The 15,467-nt window shown below is 43.9% G+C and overlaps 1 non-coding gene across 1 annotated transcript; it reads right to left on the bottom strand.

Moving 5' to 3' along the window:
• Window positions 1–11,155: 11,155 nt before the first annotated feature.
• Window positions 11,156–11,230, bottom strand: Trnas-cga. Its single transcript has one exon. It is a non-coding gene; the product is annotated as a tRNA-Ser (tRNA).
• Window positions 11,231–15,467: the final 4,237 nt, after the last annotated feature.

Raw genomic sequence — 15,467 nt, 5'->3', positions numbered from 1 at the left:
TCCTGTCTGTTTACACGTCTCTGTATTTGAATACGCACCCCTATATCAGTTTTTTGGCGCTTCAGTGTGTATTTGTAAACCTATTCGGTACGGTGGTACCTTTCGCAGTAGCGGATGGTGCGGTCTGATACGGAAAGCACCTGTCGGCTCAGGAAGCGCGCACAGGGTTGCGTAGCGATAGATTCGTTGAAGGCAGTCGACTCCACTGAGACGTAACCAGCGAGCCCGCCGGCACGGTCGTGGACGGCAGTGGACGGGCATGTTCCCAGGCGGGCGTCGCGGGCGGCCGTGCGTGCCCGCTGTCGGCGGCGTGTGGTCCCCCCAGAGCCGGTGTACCCTCTGCTCTGCTCTGGCCTGCCCTGCGCCGTGTCCGCAGCGACCGTGAAATGAGTGGCGCGGCCATTGTGCGCGCGCCCAGAGCAAACACGCCGGCCCACACAATGGCGGTGGCGCGCGACCGTCTTCCACGGGACGCGTTATTGAAGCGACACACCGCCCTCGCCCACTCCCTGCCTGCCCGGCCGGATCATTGTGTGCCGTCCCTGCCTATCGGCAGTTTGCCCACTGACTTATCGCTACGCTGTCGTCCGCCGCTTTTCCACGTTGTCGCAGCTCTCCGGCCTCTCGACACGCACCACGACACGGCGCGAGTCCCCCTCTTGCTGCAGTTATTATCTGCCCTCCACTCGACGATGTCTCGCGGTGGCGGAGTCTCCGCCACCAGTCCCTTCGACCCGAGCGACTTTCTCGTCTTAATCAACTCGTCCCAATTACTCGACTAGTCTCCCTGGCGAACAGATTCCCACAGCGAATCGTCGTTTTCGTTGACTCGTCGGCGCCAAAATGGCCACTGTAGGGTTAGGAGCGACTCTTGTTCTTACAAAAAATCGGTATATACTGAAACATTAAGAAGTGCACTACAGTACCATTAATAAGTAGAGTTTATCAACGGCTGAAACATAGCTCACCTAGACAAAGGTCATCCAGTGATTTCTCCACGGTTCTGAGAACTGAAAGAGCAGCAGAACTGTCCTCCAGACATTGCACAACGTCAGCTTTCATTTGCTGCATTTTATTTATTTACTACCTAGCAAACCTGGTGTGGCCCAGGTATCCATTTCGCTAGTTATATGTTAGAAATTAAAACGTAAAAGTTGAACAGTGTTTGTAGAGTAACATCGAAAAAAATTCATTTCGATGCATTCGTGAAACACCTTTGAAATTATGAAACAGTCGTACAAAGAAATACACATAATGTACAAATTTATAAGTACAGTATCCAAATTATGAAGCATAGTTTGTAAAATGCAAATTATCTGAATGTTATTTCTGTACGTTGGGCGCAGCTGCTTCGCGCGTCTACAACGCTGTTTTGTACGCTCCGTTTCATCTACATCTACGTCTACGTGATTACTCTGCTATTCACAATTAAGTGCCTCGTAGAGGGTTAAATGAACAACCTTCAAGCTGATGAATTCTTCTCGGGTTATCAGCCGAGTGGTGGCGTCGTCTGATAACCCGAGAAGAATTCATCAGTGGAATACGCCGAGATAAAGACTTCAGTCGCATACACCTTCAAGCTGTCTCTCTACCGTTCCACTCTCGAACAGCGCCCGGGAAAAACGAGCACTTAAATTTTTCTGTGCGAGCCCTGATTTCTCTTGTTTTATCGTGATGATCATTTCTCTCTACGTAGGTGGGTGTCAACAGAATGTTTTCGCAATCGGAAGAGAAAACCGGTGATAGAAATTTCATGAGAAGATCCCGTAGCAACGAAAAACGCCTTTGTTTTAATGATTGCCACTCCAATTCACGTATCATGTCTGTGGCACTATCTCCTCTATTTCGCGATAGTACAAAACGAGCTGCCCCTCTTTGTACTTTTTCCATGTCATCCGTGGGTCCCACCTAATGCGGATCCCACACAGCACAGCAATATTCCAGAATAGGGCGGACAAGTGTGGTGTAAGCAGTGTCTTTAGTAGATCTGTTGCACCTTCTAAGTGTTCTGCCGATAAATGGCAGTTTGTGGTTTGGTCTACCCACAACATTATCTATGTAATCGTTCCAATTTAGGTTATTTGTAATTGTAATCCCTAAGTATTTGGTTCAATTTATAGCTTTCAGATTTGTGTGACTTATCGCGTAATCGAAATTTAGCGGATTTCTTTTAGTACTCATGTGAATAACTTCACGCTTTTTCTTTATTCATGGTCAACTGCCACTTTTCGCACCACACAGATATCTTATTTAAATCATTTTGCAATTCATTTTTGTCATTTGATGACTTAACAAGACGGTAAACGACAGCATGATTTGCAAACAATCTTAGACGGCTACTCAGATTGTCTCCTATGTCGTTAATATAGATAAGGAACAATAGAGGGCCTATAACACTTCCTTGGGGAACGTCGGATATTACTTCTGTTTTACTCGATGACTTTCCGTCTATTACTACGAACTGTGACCTTTCTGACAGGAAATCACGAATCCAGTCGCACAACTGAGGCGATACTCCGTAAACACGCAGTTTGATTAGAAGACGCTTGTGAGGAACGGTGTCGAAAGCCTTCGGGAAATATAGAAATATGGAATCAATTTGACATCCCCTGTCGATAGCACTCATTACTTCATGAGTATAAAGAGCTAGTTCTGTTCCGCAAGAACGATACTTTCTGAATCCTTGCTGACTGTCAATAAATCGTTTTCTTCGAGGTAATTCATGATGTTCGAACACAGTATACGTTCCAAAACCCTAACTGCAAATCGACGTTAGTGATGTTGCTGTTGTGGCCTTCAGTACTGAGACTGGTTTGATGCAGCTCTCCATGCTACTCTATCTTGTGCAAGCTTCTTCATCCCCCAGTACTTACTGCAACCTACATCCTTCTGAATCTGCTTAGTGTATTCATCTCTAGGTCTCCCTCTACGATTTTTACCCTCCACGCTGCCCTCCAATGCTAAATTTGTGATCCGTTGATGCCTCAGAACATGTCCTACCAACCGGTCCCTTCTTCTTGTCGAGTTGTACCACAAACTCCTCTTCTCCCCAATTCTATTCAATACCTCCTCATTAGTTCTGTGATCTACCCATTAATCTTCAGCATTCTTCTGTAGCACCACATTTCGAAAGCTTCTATTCTCTTCTTGTCTAAATTGGTTATCTTCATTGTAACTTCCATGTATGTCTACACTCAATACAAATACTTTCAGACACGACTTCCTGACACTTATATCGATACTCGATGTTAACAAATTTCTCTTCTTCAGAAACGCTTTCCTTGCCATTGCCAGTCTACATTTTATATCCTCTCTACTTCGGCCATCATCAGTTATTTTGCTCCCCAAATAGCAGAACTCCTTTACTACTTTAAGTGTCTCATTTCCTAATCTAATTCCCTCAGCATCACCCTACTTAATTCGACTACATTCCAAGTGATATGGGCCTGTAATTCAGCGGATTACTCCCATTTCCCATTTTTGGGTATTGGTGTAACCTGAGGAACTTTCCAGTCTTTAGGTATGGAACTTCCTGTGAGCGAGCGGTTGTATATAATTGCTAAATATGGAGCTATTGCATCTGTATACTCTGAAAGGAACCTGACTGGTATACCATCTGTACCGGAAGCCTTGCCTTTATTAAGTGATTTAAGCTGCTTTGCTACACCGAGGACATCTACTTCGATGTGTATTTCGCAGTTTTTCTTGATTGGAATTCGGGAATATTTACTTCGTCTTCTTTGGTGAAGCAGTTTCCGAAAACCGTGTTTGTTAACTCTGCTTTGGTGGTACTGTCATCAGTGACTTCACCGTTGTTATCGCGCAGTGAAGATATTGATTGCGTCTTACCACTGGTGTGCTTTATATATGACCAGAATCTCTTTGGGCTTCCTGCCAGATTCCGAGACAGAGTTTCGTTGTGGAAATTATTAAAAGCATCTCGCATTGAAGCACGCGCTATATTTCGAACTTCTGCAAAACTTTGCCAGTCATGGGGATTTTGCGTTATTTTAAATTTGGCATGTTTTTTTCGTTGCTTCTGCAACAGCGGTCTGATCCGTTTTCTGTACCATGGGGGATCAGTACCATCACTTATTAATTATGTGGTATATATCTCTCATTTGGAATCGATACTGTTCCACATCTTTTCTACGCTTACGTGATCAGATCGGAAGCAGTGGAGACTATCTCTTAAAAAGGCGTTAAGAGCATGTTTATCAGCGTTTTTAAATAGTTGTACTTTGCGTTTCTTTTTGATGGTTGGGGGTGTTACGGTATTCATCCTAGCAGCAACTGCTTTGTGGTCGTTTACCCCTGTATTCGTCATAATACTCCCTATTTCTCCAGGATTATTTGTTGCTAAGAGGTCAAGTATGCTTTCGCAACCATTTACGCTTCAAGTAGGCTCATGAACTAATTGTTCAAAGTAATTTTCTGAGAAAGTATTCAGTACAATTTCGGATGAAGTTTAATGCCTGCCGTTGCCTTTAAACGTATAATTTTTCCAGCATATCGAGGGTAGATTGAAGTCGCCACCGACTATAATTGTATGAGTGGGGTACCTATTTGAAATGAGACTCAAGTTTTCTTTGAACTGTTCAGCAACTATATATTCTGAGCCGGGGGGTCGGTAAAACGATCCAATTAATAGTTTAGTCCGATTCTCAAGTATAACCTCTACCCATACTATTTCGCAGGAATTATCTGCTTCAATTTCACTACAAGGCAAACTACCTCTGACAGCAATAAATACTCCACCACCAACAGTATTTAATCTATCATTTCTGAGCACCGTTAGATCGTTTAAAAAAAATCGGCTGAATTTATTTCCGGCTTTAGCCAGCTTTCTGTGCCTATAACAATTTGAGCTTCAGTGCATTGTATTAGCGCTTGGAGCTCCGGTTCTTTCCCAACACAGCTACGACAATTTACAACTACAATACCGATAGTTTCTACAACTACCTTTTAGACGGACGCTCTTTCTGTGGTTTACTGAGACCCTCTAACCTGAAAAACCGCACAGTCCCTTCCATACAGCCCCCGCTACCCGTGTAGCCGCTTCCTGTGTGCAGTGGCCTCCTAACATATTAAGCAGTACCCGGAAACCCACAACCCGATAGCGCAAGTCAAGGAATCTGCAGCCTACATGCTCACAGAACCGCCTGAGCCTCTGATTCCGACCCTCCACTCGGCTCTGCACCAAAGTACCAGTCGGTTCCGTCGACGATGCTGCAGATGGTGAGCTCCGCCTTAATCTCCGAAGCAAGACTGGCAGTCTTTACTATTTCCGCTAGCCGCCCGAAACCAGAGAGCATCTTCTCCAGTCCAAAGAGACACACGTCATTGCTACCGACATGGGCTACCACCTGCAGTTGACAGCACCCTGTACTCTTCATGGCATATGGAAGCACTCTTTCCACATCCGGAATGACTCCCCCCAGTATGCGCACTGTGTGCACACTGGCTTCCTTCCCCTCGTTGGCAGCCATGTTCCTAAGGGGCCCCATTACGCGCCTAACGTTGGAGCTCCCAACTACCAGCAAACTCACCCTATGTGAATGCCCAGACCTTGCAGGCCGAGAAGCTTCCTCTGGAACAGGGTGCATCCGTCTCAGAGACTTCGTCAGCCACAGATAACGCCCGAAACCTGTTCATCAAACGAACCAGGGAGGCCCTACACTCGGTGCCACAGAAAGTCTTTCGCTGCATGCCAGACTTGGAATGATCTCCCACTCGACCATGGGTGAGGGATCAACCTCAGTGAAGGCAGTACCCTGGGCGCCTACAGCAGTGGACCGATCGGGGGACACGTGGGAAATGCTCGACGTCCCTCGCATCCCCACGTCTGACCACCTTCAGTGATGACCCTTGGCAGCAGCCTCAAGCTGTGTGACAGAAGCCAACACTGCCTGGAGCTGTGAGCGAAGGGTCACCAACTCAGCTCGCATCTGTACACACAATCACAGTGCCTATTCATTTCTGAACCCGCTCCTGTTTGAAACTCGTAAAGATATGTAATAAACAAACGGTGTACTCGCCTTATTAGCAGCAGGAACTCGCGGTGCTCTCTTAGCTCTGTAGACGGGTGTGGACTTCGCCTACAGCCTTTGTGCTTCGCAGTTGAAAGCTGTCAAAATCCCGCCAGGTGTCCTTAAGTTGACTCGGCTGAGGAGTGTCTCAGTAGTAAGGAATAAACGTATTAAAACTTCGTGCATAATGAGGCAGTTTTTTACGCACCTTAGTGATTATGACGCCATGTCCCTAGAACGACGTGTCGTATACTGATGTATTTGTGTAGGTACATTCAGCGACATACTTGGATACCGTCTGCGAAATGTATTGCCAACAGAGTTATTAGCAAAGAAGTAATAAGTTTAAACGTTATGCACGCTGAGGCAGTTTTTCATGCATCTCATTGTTTATGACGTCATATCTCCTCAACTATGATAGACAGGAGGATCTTACCCTCACACCGATTGTTGCCTGACAGTAAGGGATAAGTGTACTAAGTTTAGTTGAAATCAGTCCAGCGGTTTAGGAGGAGATGTGAAACACAGAGACATACACATACACAAATACATATCTCCATTTGTATAATATTTATAGATGTAACATGCTCAGATTAGAACATCAGGCCCTCCCCTATATCAGCTGAGGTAACACCCACGAAAGTCGGAGGAAATGGAATGAAACTTCAAGGCTGAGGGGGTAGGTGATGTTACCTCAGTCATTAAATATCGAGTGAAATTTGCATACCTGCCAAAAAGACCCACTTGCTACTATGACGTTGAAGCACCTCTGGCCTGAATGCATGCACTGATTCGGATTTGGAAGGTGATATAAAGCCGGACGTATCCTCTCCTGAGGCAAGCTGGCCCACAGCTGTTGTAACTGGTCCTTGGTACGCTGGATGCTCGCACTGGGACAGAGTTGATGGCCAAGCTGATCCCAGACATGTGCCGTTGGGCACAGATCTGGGGACCTTGCTAGCCACGGGAGTACATCAGCATCAAGCAGTCAGTTGACAGAAACACGCGCCACGTATGGGCGACCATTGTCGTGTTGAAAACTGACACCAGATGTTCTCACACGAGAGACAACATGTCTGAACACAGGATGTACGCGACATAGTTATGCAAACAAAAAGTCATGAAAAAAAACAATAAAATGAACATTAAGAGGACACCAAACAACAACAACCACTACTGTAAAAGAAGCGAGCGCGACAGGAAGTGGTTACAACAGCTGACATTAGCAGATGATGCCACGGACGGAGTTTCTGCGCATGCGCGATCTTCAGCATACTTACGGTTTCAGAACTCTATACACAGCACAGTTAGTTGATCACTGACGACACTGCCCAACCGTAACGTGGTTGATGGTTGATTTTTCACGCTGTCATGTGACGTGTACCCACCAGGAGCTGTCGATTCTGATAAGGAAGTCGCTTGTGAAGGCCAGGCTTCAGTTTCCGCTATTTGTTGTTCATCAAGGCACAATCAACATTTGTCGCAGCCTGAAACTGTACAGAAAAACGATAGAGGAATGCCTCACGGTACACGTCAATGCTACACCTCGTAAATACATACACTAAACAAGCTTGGTTTAAAGAATATATGAAAGTGAAGATGTGAAAGTGATGTAGAAAAAAGGGCACATACATGTTCGTAACAGGTGATCCTAGATTGTAAACGTTAAATGAAGTCAGCTGCATCGCAGCAAAGACATGAAGTAAGTACCACACAAAACTGAAAGCAGCACCAAAATTTGTGTGCCAAAATGTGTCTTTAATCTAACAATAGGTAACACGGTATAAAGTAAAATAAATACATGCACATATTAATAAAAGGAATTATGTATGTTTTGCTTACATAGAGTGTTATCAAAAGTTTGTATCACGGGCCACTTCAGATGCTTAAAAAATAAAAGAAGTGGAACACATCTGTCAATGACACAGCATTTTATTTATGTGTAGAGACGAGTCTTATATGTTAAGAAGACAGAAATAATAAAACCAGTAAATGAGGAAAGACGGAAAATACACACATCAAAACATGTTTTGCATCACCTCGGTTCCAACGGTTCCGGAACCTGTACAGAAAATTAGAATAGAGATCAACATAAACATCATTTTCGCCCTTTTTATTGCTCATGAAAACCACACATTGCATGTTGTAGCACCATACAGCTAGACCTCTAAAACCCAGTAGCACGTCCTCTTGCGTTGATGCAGGCCTGTATTCGTCGTGGCATACTATACACAAGTTCGTCAAGGCACTGTTAGTCCAGATTGTCCCACTTCTCAAAGGCGATTCAGCGTAGATCCCTCAGAGTGGTTGGTGGGTCACGTCTTCCATAAACAGCCCCTTTCAATCTATTCCAGGCATGTTCGATAGGGCTGGCATTCAGTATCGGTCAGAGGATGGCATTCACATATCGTACAGCCGTTACGGCGGCGTACGTCCGCCCCACATAATGCCACCCCAAAACAGCAGGGAACCTCCACCTTGCTGCACTCGCTGGACAGTGTGTCCAAGGCGTTCAGCCTGACCGGGTTGCCTCCAAACAAGTCTCCGACGATTGTTTGGTTGAAGACATATGCGGCAATCATCGGGGAAGAGAACGTGATGCCAATCCTGAGCGGTCCATACGGTATGTTGTTGGGCCCATCTGTACGGCGCTGCATGGTGTCGTGGTTGCAAAGATGGACCTCGCCATGGACGTCGGGAGTGAAGTTGCGCGTCATGCAGCCTATTGCGCACAGTTTGAGTCATAACACGACGTCTTGTGGCTGCACAAAAAGCAGTATTCAACACGGTGACGTCGCTGTCAGGGTTTCTCCGAGCCGTAATTCGTAGGTAGCGGTCATTCACTGCTGTAGTATCCATTGGGCTGCCTAAGCGAGGCATGTCATCGACAGTTCCTGTCTCTCTGTATCTCCTCCATGTTCGAACAACATCGCTTTGGTTCACTCCGAGACGCCTGGACACTTCCCTTGTTGGGAGCCTTTGCTGACACAAAGTAACAATGCGGAAGCGATCGAACCGCGGTATTGACCGTCTAGGCATGGTTGAAGTACAGACAACAAGAGCCGTGTACCTCCTTCCTTGTGGAATGACTGGAAATGATCGGCTGTCGGACCTCCTCCGTCTAATAGGCGCCGCTCATCCATGGTTGTTTACATCTCTGGGCGGGTTTGGTGACATCTTCGAACGGTCAAAGGAACTGTGTCTGTGATACAATCTCCACAGTCAACGTCTATCTTTAGGTGTTCTGGGAACCGGGGTGATACAAAACTTTTTTTGATGTGTGTATATTCTAATGGATTGCTTTGCACTTGAATCATTATCCCTAATTATTTGTTACTAAGTAAGTAAGACGATTACTGCGCAAGGAGAAGACTTGAGACAGTGATATAAGGCTTGGATGTCGCTCACACGCAAAACTGGACGTCCCTTCCACCTACCCAATATACACCAAAGCGCCAAAGAAACTGGTATAGGCATGCATATTCAAATATAGAGATATGTAAACGGGCAGATGTATTTTCACAGTGAAAATGTTGGGAAAATTAAGAGGTGTTTATTTCTCTGCTCACATATGATGAATACTTTCTTCAGTCGTATCGTTTAAAAGCATTTCTTTTTCTTTTTTTAATTTTTGCCTATCGGATTCTCATTGTTCACCTTCCAAGTGTCCATAATTTTTACATGGAATCTATTGTCATGTTGTTGCGAACAGATTTTTTTCTTTGTGATCAAGTTTTGAAGAATATTCGCAGAACACTAACCATATCAAGACACCATCGTGTACAATAAACATGTAGACTAGACATTCTGCACTGATACGTAGATGTCGATGTGTCTGACCACTCTGAAGTTCCTAACCCGACTATCGTGCTACCTTCCATCCCTTTAAAAGTAACTACTCTCCATTTTAAGGGGAGACTCCAACCATTCCAATTTTTTGAATAATATTTCACTCCTAAATCCCAAAAACGATTTGGCTATATTCAATTTACAAGTAAGTCTAAGAAGTGTCTGAAATACAGACTGCTTAAGGGGCCGTGGCACACCGAAAGATGACAAAGACACTTTTTTTATTTCTATCACTATTAAACAGAACCGTCTTTACTCCTAACTTGGCATAAACTCCAACAGGGAAAAACAAATTGCAAGATTTCTAGGAAAAGTGAAGCGAAACAATTGGTAGTCAGTCATTGGAAATCAACTGCTTTGTCTGCTGACTGTGTAAAAATAAATTTGGGGAATACACTGAAGTCCTGTTCAGTAGAATCAACAAGTTCTAAGGAAACAGGCATTGGCTTATAATCAGATGTTCCTACCATTGCACCTACTCAAGAAGACTGTCAGTAGATTTTAGTCAGGAACTCAAGAAAAAGGCTTCCCTGATCTTGAAATTACAAGAAGAAGCTTCATATAAGCAGCAAAGGAAAACGTTATGTTGAATTTTAATGAGTATGTGTCTTGTAGTAACAGTCTTTTTGTTAAAATGTTAAAATCCATTTTAACATCTAAGCTCAGCGCCAACTTTTTTATCACTAATATTAACCAATCGGCAACAAGTAGTCTTAATGTTGAAACGTGTCGCCTTATACCGCTCATGTCTAGAGCCTGTGTATCTGGTGAATTGCCGCGCGGGGTAGCCGAGTGGTCTGTGGCGTCTTGCCATGGCTCGCACGGCTCCCCCCGTCGGAGGTTCGAGTTCTCCCTTGGGCATAGGTGTGTGTGTTGACCTAAGCGTAAGTTAGATTGAGTAGTGTGTAAGCCTAGGAACCGATGACCTGAGCAGTTTGGTCCCATAGGAACTTACCACAAATTTCCAAAAAAATTTCAGGAGAATGACTCAAGCGTGCACAATGACAGATGGTCTGAAGTGGGTTCAGCCGAGCACGTAGTTATAGTTTTCATCTGCTACAGGATAGTAGTGCACAGAGACATTCAAGAAACAAGTCAAAGGAATATTTTTGGGAAGTGTTCTGTTTATTTTGAAAGGGTACAGTACCGCCCGGCATTGAAAATCGGTACAACATACTTCATTATTCTTGTCAGAACAACACATTTTTTCAGAATGAGATTTTCACTCTGCAGCGGAGTGTGCGCTGATATGAAACTTCCTGGCAGATTAAAACTGTGTGCCCGACCGAGACTCGAACTCGGGACCTTTGCCTTTCGAGGGCAAGTGCTCTACCAACTGAGCTACCGAAGCACGACTCACGCCCGGTACTCACAGCCTTACTTCTGCCAGTATCTCGTCTCCTACCTTCCAAACTTTACAGAAGCTTCTGTAAAGTAAAGGCAAAGGTCCCGAATTCAAGTCTCGGTCGGGCACACAGTTTTAATCTGCCAGGAAGTAACACATTTTTTGTAAGACTAACTCAATTTCAATTAAGACAGAGAAGCCGGATACCAGTGTGGGAAAGAATGACAATTTATTTATTTAATTGATCACATGTGCACTCCCACAAAATAAATCCCTACATCCAGTTTGGTGAGATCTGTGAAATGAATGAATGTATGGTCGTCTGCTAACCGCAGATAGTGAATGTGAATATATGATCATCTTTGAGACGATCCTTTGGCCACCTTTGGTGGGACCAAAGAGATGAAATTTACCTGAGCTTTGAGCGCCTGAAATGTGGCTGACCAATACGGTAGCAAGGTGCTCCCCCACTTCGGTAGAGGTGCGAGAGAACCTGAAGAACGGCCATGTTTCAGCACTCTGCCGCTGGATCTAGTGTTGGTAAGACCTGTCTTAGGCGTGCTCCATAAGGACAAAAGAGTGGAGACGTGCATGTGAAATACTTAAGAGTAGTTTAGAATAATAATTTCTCTATTTCAGGAACTTTTGTGGGGAGAATTAAATGTCAGGCAGGTAATATTAATGGGATCGTAGTAATCTTCGGAAGCGACCAACGGTCACAATGAAACCACGTGTAGCAATAAGTTGAAACACTTCCGAGTGCTTAAGTTAAGCTGAATTACTAGCGTGTGTACTATAAGTTGGAAATATTTAAGAAATGGCGTGTGCAGGACTTGAAATTAGACTAGTACTTCCACGTGGTGAGTACTGTGTGAGTCTCAATCTGTGTATGAGACAAAGGATAAAGAGAAGTACTCGACCATGGTATCAGTTGAGGACTCGCGTGTGTGATGAATATGTTCTTAATATTACTTTGCGTGTTATGTTTCCGTGTGACGCTGATTCAAACTATAATACTCTGAGAGAAAAGCAAGGTGAGTCAGCCGTCTATCCAGCAACGCCACTTGGCTTGCATTGCACAGGAAGACGTGCATATATCGTTCAGAGTTCGTAGTAGGAAAGAAAAGTTACGAAGTGGGGCAGTGTCGTGTGGAACTGGGATGAATACTAATTGAAGTGGGAAAGCTGAAAGTGATGTGATTATAATGAAAATGAAATGTCGTGTGACGAGGGCCTCCCGTCGGGTAGACCGTTCGCCTGGTGCAAGTCTTTCGATTTGACGCCACTTCGGCGACTTGCGCGTCGATGGGGATGAAATGATGATGATTAGGACAACACAACACCCAGTCCCTGAGCGGAGAAAATCTCCGACCCAGCCGGAAATCGAACCCGGGCCCTTTGGATTGACAGTCTGTCGCGCTGACCACTCAGCTACCGGGGGCGGACATGTGATTATAATGTTGTGACTATTCCTTATGTTGTATTCCATGTTGCAGTGTGGGGAATGTCATGTAATTTAAGTATGTGTGGTTTGCATGGGAGAGTAGCAAGGTAGTTTCAGAGGTAGTGGGTTATGCATGTTCCTTTTGTACCGCTCGGTCTGGAGGAAAGTTTCGTGATGATGGTTGTGAGAGTCGAAGTGTGAGATATAGCAAAAGATCCATCATCCTATCCAGAAAGTGCACTGTAGCATTAAATAATTACGAGACCATAAGATAGAGAATCACCAATGTAAAGCCATGCCCATTGGGCGGAATTTTTCATGTGCTATTGTTGTAGGTTATAGAATTTGTGTGTTTAGGTTATAGAATGTATCGGAATAAATAAGATAGTGAAAAGAAAAGATTGGTGGCCTTTACCTTCGAATTGTATGTTGTCATGATATCCAGAATTTATAATATGTGCGCCATTCATATTCAGTGCGATGGCCACGTGTTGATCAAAGCCGTTAAATAAGAAAGGAAATGTGGTATTGCCAGTGCGTAGTGAACAGTCAGAGTTCTGTAAATTACTGATAGTCAGATGTGCGTTTCCGTTGCGTAATATTCATACAGGAGGATAATTTGTAACTTAATTGTGAGTACGAGAGTTCATGTTACTCGATAAATAAGTATGAATCCACTCGCTTGGCAGACCACTCATCTTGCAGGCCTGACTGCTTGATGCCACAGTATGAGCAAGGCATATGGGTGCCTCTCAATTTCTTGAAGGATTTTTTGTTTATTTATGTTTGTGCAGTTTTGTATATGCTTTTAGTAGCGTGAATGATGCGTAAATTTGGTCTAAAGTAAATATGTAGATCATTGTTCCACTGATGAACGTTGTACGACGGGCAGTTTCAAATCATGATATGTTAAGTTCAAATGGTTCAAATGGCTCTGAGCACTATGGGACTTAACTTCTGTGGTCATCAGTCCCCTAGAACTTAGAACTACTTAAACCTAACTAACCTAAGGACATCACACACGTCCATGCCCGAAGCAGGATTCGAACCTGCAACCGTAGCGGTCACGCGGTTCCAGACTGAAGTGCCTTTAACCGCACGGCCACACCGGCCGGCTATGTTAAGTAAGTTTATGGTAAAAGGAAAGCTAGTTCTATTGCAAACGAAAGTAGTTAACAATGTAAAGTATAAACAAAATATCAGTATGTTAAATATTTATTTAGGGAATAAGAACAGTTGGAAAGTGTTTTATTTCTTGATTGATTAGTGATGAAAAGCGTCGACTGACGCGGGAGAATAATGTTTTTCTGTTGGTCTTAAAGAAAACTGACCAATCAGAACGGAGTATTCTTCGCACGTCTTTTCTCTTGGAGATAGAGAACGCTTACATCAGTCTAAGTAGTCGGAGCCCAGCCTTTCAATGGTGGTGGTTGGTGGTTGTTGGGATGTTTAAGGGGGACTAAACAGCGAAGGTCATCAGTCCCCCACTTTCAATGGTACGGTCGTGTGTAGTATGAGCTCCGAAGGAAGTTATAATTTGCCGGTCTTAGTTGAGCTACATGTTTCAAAAGTATTTTAAAGTGAAGGCATATTTATTACTGTGTCTTTTTTAGAAAGTACGATTTTTTAAGTAATTTTGTGTATGAGAAAAGACAATAATTCCGCGTGGCATATTGAGCAGATCGGCAACTAAAACTTGAGTGCATTAGACACCGATAAACTTAATAGTATGGCGAGCATTTTCATTTAAGAACAGTCCGTGCTTAGTAGCTGTTCAGATTTCGGGAAATACGTTACCATAAACTTGCTAACGTGAATGAGAGAGCTTGTGCATGACTGGGTTAAGATTAGCACGGGCTTGGCAGTGAACGTGTACATTATCAGGGTTCAGAACATCCCGAAGTTTTGCCAGTATTTCCACCTTTCATTCAAAATTAAGATTTTTCCCGATTCTTGGAATAGCTACGTGGTATGCACCCTGGTGCGAGTTGCAGTATGATAGGTTTCTGCTCGGCTTTCCTACCGGCGATTTGCTGCAACGAGTAGGTGCAGGTAAAGGACGACAGGAAACCGAGCCGCCGCATTGTGTTTGCATACTTCTATGAATTAATATTATCGAAACTGTAGTTTGTTTATTTTATCATCACATTTATGTGCCAATAATTAAAGAAAATTTAAGCCTGAACGTTGAAACAAAACTGAAAACAAATTATTAATATTTCTTATAAAATGAACGCACAGAACCACCGAACTACAGGTATGTGTTTGGACTGTATCTACAAAATCTGGAATGTGAAAATTGTGATGTGAGTACTAAAACCATACAAAAAATTCAAAACTCCTAATCCAATGAAGTTGTGGCCTTCAATACTTGGTACTGCTACATTTTTACATAATGTACGTGATTTTAAAGTTTGGTTGCTACCTGCAAAGTAGAAGTGGAGTCCCCCCCTCAAGCACCATATGTACTGTATGTTCGTATCTAACGCTACGCCGAACCTAATTGTGGCCATCCTTCTGAAGGCAACACACAGTTTGCAGTTCTGCGTAACGACATCTTAATCGTCCCATTCTACCGCGAACGCTCACAAACAGGCGGCGAGCGAGAGTGAGCTCTCTAGTTCGCCTAGCCGCATCCTTAACACGCCTGCTATAGTCATCGACATGTATTACTATAAAATAGTTTTGACATGTATTGAAAGGTTGCAAAACTACGATCAGTTACTCCCACTAGTTTGGAGTTTCCTTAAAGCCTCTGCAACCGTTTCGTCAGTGTTCATTGCTGGCTTCTTTCTTCTTT

The sequence above is a fragment of the Schistocerca piceifrons genome, chromosome 2 (assembly GCF_021461385.2).
Source record: "Schistocerca piceifrons isolate TAMUIC-IGC-003096 chromosome 2, iqSchPice1.1, whole genome shotgun sequence".
Lineage (NCBI taxonomy): Eukaryota > Metazoa > Arthropoda > Insecta > Orthoptera > Acrididae > Schistocerca > Schistocerca piceifrons.
The sequence above is the reverse complement of the archived record's forward strand: the minus strand, read 5'-3'. Positions and strand labels throughout refer to the sequence as shown.